Here is a 7,816-nt window from a genome sequence, read left to right on the forward strand (position 1 = left end):
GTATTTACAGGGTGTCCTCGGGAGTATGTCATTATTTTAAGGGGGTCCCCGGGGAGTGTGTCAGTATTTACAGGGGGTCCCCGGGAAGTGTGTCAGTATTTACAGGGAGTCCATGGGGAGAGTGTCAGTATTGACAGGAGGTTACCGGGGAGTGTGTCAGTTATTACAGGGGTTCCCCGGGGAGTGTGTCAATATTTACAGGGAGTCCCCGGGAGTGTGTCAGTATTTACAGGGGGTCCCCGGGGAGTGTGTCGGTATTTACAGGGGGACCCGGGAGTGTGTCGCTATTTACAGGGGGTCCCCGGAGTGTGTCAGTATATACAGGGATTCCCCGGGGAGTGTGTCAGTATTTACAGGGATTCCCCGGGGAGTGTGTCGATATTTACAGGGAGTCCCCGGGAGTGTGTCAGTATTTACAGGGGGACCCAGGAGTGTGTCGGTATTTACAGGGGGTCCCCGGGGAGTGTCAATATTTACAGGGGGTCCCTGGGAGTGTGTCAGTATTTACAGGGGGTCCCCGGAGTGTGTCAGTATGTACATGGGGTCCACCGTGGAGTTTGTCAGTATTTACAGGGGGTCCCCGAAGTGTGTCAGTATTTTCAGGGGGTCCCCGGCAGTGTGCCAGTATTTGCAGGTGGTCCCCGGAGAGTGTGTCATAATTTACAGGGGGTCCCCGGGGAGTGTATCAGTAATTACAGGGGGTCCCCGGTGAGTGTGTCAGTATTTACAGGTGGTCCCCAGGGAGTGTGTCAGTAATTACAGGGGGTCCCCAGGGAGTGTGTCAGTAATTAGAGAGGGTCACCAGGGAGTGTGTCAGTATTTACAGGGGGTCCCCGGGGAGTGTTTCAGTATTTACAGGGGGTCCCAGGCAGTGTGCCAGTATTTGCAGGTGGTCCCCGGGTAGTGTGTCAGTATTTACAGGGAGTCCTCGGGAGTGTGTCATTAATTACAGGTTGTCCTCGGGAGTATGTGATTATTTAGAGGGGGTCCCCGGGAGTGTGTCAGTATTTACATGGTGTCCTCGGGAGAATGTCATTATTTACAGGGGGTCCACGGGGAGTGTGTCAGTATTTACAGGCGGTCCCGTGGAGTGTGTCAGTATTTTCAGGGAGTCCCTGGGGAGTGTGTCAATAATTACAGGGGGTCCCCGGGGAGTGTGTCAGTATTTACAGGTGGTCCCCGGGAAGTGTGTCAGTATTTACAGAGGGTCCCCGGGGAGTGTGTCATTATTTACAGGGGGTCCCCTGGAAGTGTGTCAGTATTTACAGGGGGTCCCCGGAGTGTGTCAGTATGTACATGGGGTCCACCGTGGAGCTTGTCAGTATTTACAGGGGGTCCACGGGAGTGTGTCAGTATTTACAGGGGGTCCCCGGGGAGTGTGTCGGTATTTACACGGGGACCCGTGCGTGTGTCGGTATTTACAGGGGGTCCCCGGAGTGTATCAGTATTTTCAGGGGGTCCCCGGCAGTGTGCCAGTATTTGCAGGTGGTCCCCGGAGAGTGTGTCATTATTTACAGGGGTTCCCCGGGGAGTGTGTCAGTATTTACAGGGGGTCCCCAGGGAGTGTGTCAGTAATTACAGGGGGTCCCCGGGGAGTGTGTCAGTATTTACAGGGGGTCACCCGAGTGTGTCAGTATTTGCAGATGGTCCCCGGGGAGTGTGTCAGTATTTACAGGGGGTCCCCAGGGAGTGTGTCAGTAATTACAGGGGGTCCCCAGGGAGTGTGTCAGTAATTAGAGGGGGTCACCGGGGAGTGTGTCAGTATTTACAGGGGGTCCCCGGGGAGTGTGTCAGTATTTACAGGGGGTCCCAGGCAGTGTGCCAGTATTTGCAGGTGGTCCCCGGGGAGTGTGTCAGTATTTACAGGGAGTCCTCGGGAGTGTGTCATTTTTTAGAGACGGTCCCCGGGAGTGTGTCAGTATTTACAGGGTGTCCTCGGGTGTATGTCATTATTTACAGGGGGTCCTCGGGGAGTGTGTCAGTATTTACAGGCGGTCCCGTGGAGTGTGTCAGTATTTTCAGGGAGTCCCTGGGGAGTGTGTCAATAATTACAGGGGGTCCCCGGGGAGTGTGTCAGTATTTACAGGGGGTCCCCGGGAAGTGTGTCAGTATTTACAGAGGGTCCCCGGGGAGTGTGTCATTATTTACAGAGGGTCCCCGGGAAGTGTGTCAGTATTTACAGGGGGTCCCCTGAGTGTGTCAGTATGTACATGGGGTCCACCGTGGAGTGTGTCAGTATTTACAGGGGGTCCACGGGAGTGTGTCAATATTTACAGGGAGTCCCCGGGGAGTGTTTCAGTATTTACAGGGGTTCCCCGGGGAGTGTGTCAGTATTTACAGGGGGTCCCCAATGAGTGTGTCAGTATTTTTAGGGTGTACCCGGGAGTGTGTCAGTATTTACAGGGAGTCCCCGGGGAGTGTGTCAGTATTTAAAGGGGGTCCCCGGTAAGTGTGTTAGTAATTACAGTGGGTCCTCGGCAGTGTGTGAGTATTTACGGGGTCCCCGGGGAGTGTGTCAGTATTTACAGGGGGTCCCCGGGGAGTGTGTCAGTATTTACTGTGGGTCCCCGGGGAGTGTGTCAGTATTTAGAGGGAGTCACCGGGCAGTGTGTCAGTATTTACAGGGATTCCCCGGGGAAGGTGTCGATATTTACAGGGAGTCCCCGGGAGTGTGTCGGTATTTACAGGGCTCCCCGAAGTGTGTCAGTATTTTCAGGGGGTCCCCGGCAGTGTGCCAGTATTTGCAGGTGGTCCCCGGAGAGTGTGTCATTATTTACAGGGGGTCCCCGGGGAGTGTGTCAGTATTTACAGGGGGTCCCCAGGGAGTGTGTCAGTAATTACAGGGGGTCCCCGGGGAGTGTGTCAGTATTTACAGGGGGTCACCCGAGTGTGTCAGTATTTGCAGATGGTCCCCGGGGAATGTGTCAGTATTTACAGGGGGTCCCCAGGGAGTGTGTCAGTAATTACAGGGGGTCCCCAGGGAGTGTGTCAGTAATTAGAGGGGGTCACCGGGGAGTGTGTCAGTATTTACAGGGGGTCCCCGGGGAGTGTGTCAGTATTTACAGGGGGTCCCAGGCAGTGTGCCAGTATTTGCAGGTGGTCCCCGGGGAGTGTGTCAGTATTTACAGGGAGTCCTCGGGAGTGTGTCATTATTTAGAGGGGGTCCCCGGGAGTGTGTCAGTATTTACAGGGTGTCCTCGGGAGTATGTCATTATTTACAGGGGGTCCACGGGGAGTGTGTCAGTATTTACAGGCGGTCCCGTGGAGTGTGTCAGTATTTTCAGGGAGTCCCTGGGGCGTGTGTCAATAATTACAGGGGGTCCCCGGCAGTGTGTCAGTATTTTCAGAGGGTCCCCGGGCAGTGTGTCATTATTTACAGGGGGTCCCCGGGAAGTGTGTCAGTATTTACAGGGGGGCCCCGGAGTGTGTCAGTATGTACATGGGGTCCACCGTGGAGTGTGTCAGTAATTACAGGTGGTCCCCAGGGAGTGTGTCGGTATTTACAGGGGGTCCCCGGAGTGTGTCGATATTTACAGGGAGTCCCCGGGAGTGTGTCAGTATTTACAGGGGGACCCGGGAGTGTGTCGGTATTTACAGGGGGTCCCCGGGGAGTGTGTCAATATTTACAGGGGGTCCCCGGGGAGTGTGTCAGTAATTACAGGGGGTCCCCGGGGAATGTGTCAGTACTTACAGGGGGTCCCCGGAGTGTAGTATTTACAGGGAGTCCCCGGGGAGTGCGTCAGTATTTACAGGGGGTCCCCGGAGTATGTCAGTATTTACAGGGGGTCGCCGGGGCGTGTGTCAGTATTTACAGGGGGTCCCAGGCAGTGTGCCAGTATTTGCAGGTGGTCCCCGGGGAGTGTGTCAGTATTTACAGGGAGTCCTCGGGAGTGTGTCATTATTTAGAGGGGGTCCCCGGGAGTGTGTCAGTATTTACAGGGTGTCCTCGGGAGTATGTGATTATTTACAGAGGGTCCACGGGCAGTGTGTCAGTATTTACAGGCGGTCCCGTGGAGTGTGTCAGTATTTTCAGGGAGTCCTTGGGGAGTGTGTCAATAATTACAGGGGGTCCCCGGGGAGTGTGTCAGTATTTACAGGGGGTCCCCGGGAAGTGTGCCAGTATTTACAGAGGGTCCCCGGGGAGTGTGTCATTATTTACAGAGGGTCCCCGGGAAGTGTGTCAGTATTTACAGGGGGTGCCCGGAGTTTGTCAGTATGTGCATGGGGTCCACCGTGGAGTGTGTCAGTATTTACAGGGGGTCCACGGGAGTGTGTCAATATTTACAGGGAGTCCACGGGGAGTGTGTCAGTATTTACAGGAGGTCCCCGGGGAGTGTGTCACTATTTACAGGGGGTCCCCAGGGAGTGTGTCAGTATTTTCAGGGTGTACCCGGGACTGTGTCAGTATTTACAGGGTGTCCCCGGGGAGTGTGTCAGTATTTACAGGGGGTCCCCGGGAGTGTGGCAGTATTTACAGGGGTTCCCCGGGGAGTGTGTCGGTATTTACAGGAGGTTCCCGGGGAGTGTGTCAGTAATTACAGTTGGTCCCCGGCAGTGTGTGAGTATTTACGGGGTTCCCGAGGAGTGTGTCAGTATTTACAGGGGGTCCCCGGGGAGTGTGTCAGTATTTACAGGGAGTCTACGAGGAGTGTGTCAGTATTTACAGGGATTCCCCGGGGAGTGTTTCAATATTTACAGGCCGCCCCGGGGAGTGTGTCAGTATTTACAGGGAGTCCATGGGGAGAGTGTCAGTATTTACAGGAGGTCAACGGGGAGTGTGTCAATATTTACAGGGAATCCCCGGGAGTGTGTCAGTATTTACAGGGGGTCCCCGGGGAGTGTGTCGGTATTTACAGGGGGACCGGGGGTGTGTCAGTATTTACAGGGATTCCCCGGGGAGTGTGTCAGTATTTACAGGGAGTCCCCGAGGAGTGTGTCAGTATTTACAGGGATTCCCCGGGGAGTGTGTCAATATTTACAGGGAGTCCCCAGGGCGTGTGTCAGTATTTACAGGGAGTCCTCGGGAGTGTGTCATTATTTAGGGGGGGTCCCAGGCAGTGTGTCAGTATTTACAGGAGGTCACCGGGGAGTCTGTCAGTATTTACAGGGATTCCCCGGGGAGTGTGTCATTATTTACAGGGAGTCCCCGGGAGTGTGTCAGTATTTACAGGGGGACCCGGGAGTGTGTCGGTATTTACAGGGGGTCCCTGGGGAGTGTGTCAATATTTACAGGGGGTCCCTCGGAGTGTGTCAGTAATTACACGGGGTCCCCGGGGAGTGTGTCAGTATTTACAGGGGGTGTCCGGAGTGTAGTATTTACAGGGAGTCCCCGGGGAGTGCGTCAGTATTTACAGGGGGTCCCCGGAGTATGTCAGTATTTACAGGGGGTCCCCGGGGATTGTGTCAGTATTTACAGGGGGTCCCCGGCAGTGTGCCAGTATTTGCAGGTGGTACCCGGGGAGTGTGTCATTATTTACAGGGGGTCCCCGGAGAGTGATTCAATATTTACAGGGTGTCCCCAGGGAGTGTGTCAGTAATTACAGGGGGTCCCCGGGGAGTGTGTCAGTATTTACAGGGGGGCCCCAGGGAGTGTGTCAGTAATTACAAGGGGTCCCCAGGGAGTGTGTCAGTATTTACAGGGGGTCCCCGGGGAGTGTGTCAGTATTTACAGGGGGTCCCAGGCAGTGTGCCAGTATTTGCAGGTGGTCCCCTGGGAGTGTGTCAGTATTTACAGGGAGTCCTCGGGAGTGTGTCATTATTTAGAGGGGTTCCCCGGAGTGTGTCAGTATTTTCAGGGGGTCCCCGGCAGTGTGCCAGTATTTGCAGGTGGTCCCCGGGGAGTGTGTCATTATTTACAGGGGGTCCCCGGGGAGTGTGTCAGTATTTACAGGGGGTCCCCAGGGAGTGTGTCGGTAATTACAGGGGGTTCCCGGGGAGTGTGTCAGTATTTACAGGGAGTCCCCGAGGAGTGTGTCAGTATTTACAGGGATTCCCCGGGGAGTGTGTCAATATTTACAGGGAGTCCCCGGGGCGTGTGTCAGTATTTAAAGGGAGTCCATGGGGAGAGTGTCTGTATTTACAGGAGGTCACCGGGGAGTCTGTCAGTATTTACAGGGATTCCCCGGGGAGTGTGTCATTATTTACAGGGAGTCCCCGGGAGTGTGTCAGTATTTACAGGGGGACCCGGGAGTGTGTCGGTATTTACAGGGGGTCCCTGGGGAGTGTGTCAATATTTACAGGGGGTCCCTGGGAGTGTGTCAGTAATTACACGGGGTCCCCGGGGAGTGTGTCAGTATTTACAGGGGGTCCCCGGAGTGTAGTATTTACAGGGAGTCCCCGGGGAGTGCGTCAATATTTACAGGGGGTCCCCGGAGTATGTCAGTATTTACAGGGGGTCCCCGGGGAGTGTGTCAGTATTTACAGGGGGTCCCCGGCAGTGTCCCAGTATTTGCAGGTGGTCCCCGGGGAGTGTGTCATTATTTACAGGGGGTCCCCGGAGAGTGATTCAATATTTACAGGGTGTCCCCAGGGAGTGTGTCTGTAATTACAGGGGGTCCCCGGGGAGTGTGTCAGTATTTACAGGGGGGCCCCAGGGAGTGTGTCAGTATTTACAGGGGTCACAGGCAGTGTGCCAGTATTTGCAGGTGGTCCCCTGGGAGTGTGTCAGTATTTACAGGGAGTCCTCGGGAGTGTGTCATTATTTAGAGGGGTTCCCCGGAGTGTGTCAGTATTTTCAGGGGGTCGCCGGCAGTGTGCCAGTATTTGCAGGTGGTCCCCGGTGAGTGTGTCATTATTTACAGTGGGTCCCCGGGGAGTGTGTCAGTATTTACAGGGGGTCGCCAGGGAGTGTGTCGGTAATTACAGGGGGTTCCCGGGGAGTGTGTCAGTATTTACAGGGGGTCACCCGAGTGTGTCAGTATTTGCAGATGGTCCCCGGGGAGTGTGTCAGTATTTACAGGGGGTCCCCAGGGAGTGTGTCAGTAATTACAGGGGGTCCCCAGGGAGTGTGTCAGTAATTACAGGGGGTCCCCGGGGAGTGTGTCATTATTTACAAGGGGTCCCCGGGGAGTGTGTCAGTATTTACAGGGGGTCCCCAAGGAGTGTGTCGGTAATTACAGGGGGTTCCCGGGGAGTGTGTCAGTATTTACAGGGGGTCACCCGAGTGTGTCAGTATTTGCAGATGGTCCCCGGGGAGTGTGTCAGTATTTACAGGGGGTCCCCAGGGAGTGTGTCAGTAATTACAGGGGGTCCCCAGGGAGTGTGTCAGTAATTACAGGGGGTCCCCGGGGAGTGTGTCAGTATGTACATGGGGTCCCCCGTGGAGAGTGTCAGTATTTACAGGGGGTCCACGGGAGTGTGTCAATATTTACAGGGAGTCACCGGGGAGTGCGTCAGTATTTACAGGGGGTCCCCGGGGAGTGTGTCAGTATTTACAGGGGGTCCCCAGGGAGTGTGACAGTATTTTCAGGGGGTACACGGGGAGTGTGTCATTATTTACAGGGGGTCCCCGGGGAGTGTGGCAGTATTTACAGGGGGTCCCCGGAGTATGTCAGTATTTACAAGGATTCTCCGGGTAGTGTGTCAGTATTTACAAGGATTCCACGGGGAGTGTGTCAGTAATTACATTGGGTCCCGGGGAGTGTGTCAGTATTTACAGGGGGTCCCCGGGGAGTGTGTCAGTATGTACAGGGGGTCCCCAATGAGTGTGTCAGTATTTTCAGGGTGTACCCGGGAGTGTGTCAGTATTTACAGGGAATCCCCAGGGAGTGTGTCAGTATTTAAAGGGGGTCCCCGGTGAGTGTGTCAGTATTTACAA

This window comes from Pristiophorus japonicus, unplaced genomic scaffold (genome assembly GCF_044704955.1).
Source record: "Pristiophorus japonicus isolate sPriJap1 unplaced genomic scaffold, sPriJap1.hap1 HAP1_SCAFFOLD_817, whole genome shotgun sequence".
Lineage (NCBI taxonomy): Eukaryota > Metazoa > Chordata > Chondrichthyes > Pristiophoridae > Pristiophorus > Pristiophorus japonicus.